The 1,263-nt window shown below is 41.0% G+C and overlaps 1 non-coding gene across 1 annotated transcript; it reads right to left on the minus strand.

The window, feature by feature from the left end:
• Positions 1-935: 935 nt before the first annotated feature.
• On the minus strand, positions 936-1,042 carry LOC145077546 (small nucleolar RNA R71). The gene has a single exon (XR_013693287.1). It is a non-coding gene; the product is annotated as a small nucleolar RNA R71 (small nucleolar RNA).
• Positions 1,043-1,263: the final 221 nt, after the last annotated feature.

A 1,263-nucleotide genomic window follows, 5' to 3' on the forward strand; every position in this document is an offset into this window, starting at 1 on the left:
TCGATCCTTTGTGTGAGTTTATCTTGCACAAAGTTATTTTTTTTTTTGTAATTCAGTCAGTAGGATAAGTTTTAGTTTTTATTAATCTTTAGTTGTTTTTATTTAATTTTATTTATTTTTGAGTTTTAGACAGTCTACTCGCCGAGTGCACTCGACCCTACTCGGTGAGTACCCCGCTGTTTGACAATTTAATTTTTTATTTTCGTTCATTTTCATTTTTTTGTTCCTTTTACGCGTTTTGCTTGTTTTGTTGCAGGATTTTCATGACCAGAGGATCCAACACTCCACTGGTTCCCCCTTTTGAAGACCCGAAATCCGCGTTGAGGAAAAACAAAGGCAAAGACGTTGAAAGCTCGAATACACCTAAGAAGTCGCCTTTGTCTAACTTAAAGACTATTTTTGGGAAGAAGAAGAACAGCAAATCAGGAGCATCCAACGCCTCTTTAGCAAGCGAAGACCCAATCAAAGAGGAAACCAAGTACGAAAACGAAGGAGAAGAAGACCCTACATTCGGGCACATTTCCGATTCCGACGACGAATTAGCTATTCCTATGGCTAACATCGATGACGTCCCCATGGGGGAATAGAATAAGAGGATACGCGATGATACCGGGTCGAGACTTGTGCAACCCGCAATTCCCGCAACTACCACTTTTGAGCTTAAGGGTCACATTCTTGCTCTACTCAAGGAGATCCCCTTCTACGGAAAAGACCACGAAGATGCTTACAAACACTTGGATGAAGTCAATGATGTAGCTGATTATTTTAATGTTCCAAACGTGCCTCACGAAACTCAGCTACTTCGCATGCTTCCGGTTACATTGAAGGGTGCTGCAAAGGATTGACTCAAGTCACTTCCCCCTGGATCCATCACTACATGGGCCAAGTTGAAAGAAGAGTTTATTGATCAATTTTGCCCACCCTCCATGATATCTAAGTTAAGGAAAGCCATAGCCAACTTTGAACAACAAGCTGGAGAGTCACTTTATGAAGCTTGGGAGAGGTACAAGAGTTTGCTAAGGAATTGCCCACATCATGGCCTTAATAGTCAACAAGAAGTCTCCATTTTTTATGATGGAGTAAATGTTACAACAAGGCAATTACTTGACTCGCAAGGTCCACTAACAAAGAAGGCACCCCCGATGATAAAGCAATTAATTGAAGAATTCTCTAAGCATTCTAGAGAATACCACAACCCAAGGAATGATGTGACAAGGGGATCAGCTTATGTAGCTTCAGAAGATTTGTCAGTAATCATGGCTA

The sequence above is a fragment of the Lactuca serriola genome, chromosome 9 (assembly GCF_051521515.1).
Source record: "Lactuca serriola cultivar US96UC23 chromosome 9, Lser_US96UC23_V15, whole genome shotgun sequence".
In the NCBI taxonomy this organism is placed as follows: domain Eukaryota; kingdom Viridiplantae; phylum Streptophyta; class Magnoliopsida; order Asterales; family Asteraceae; genus Lactuca; species Lactuca serriola.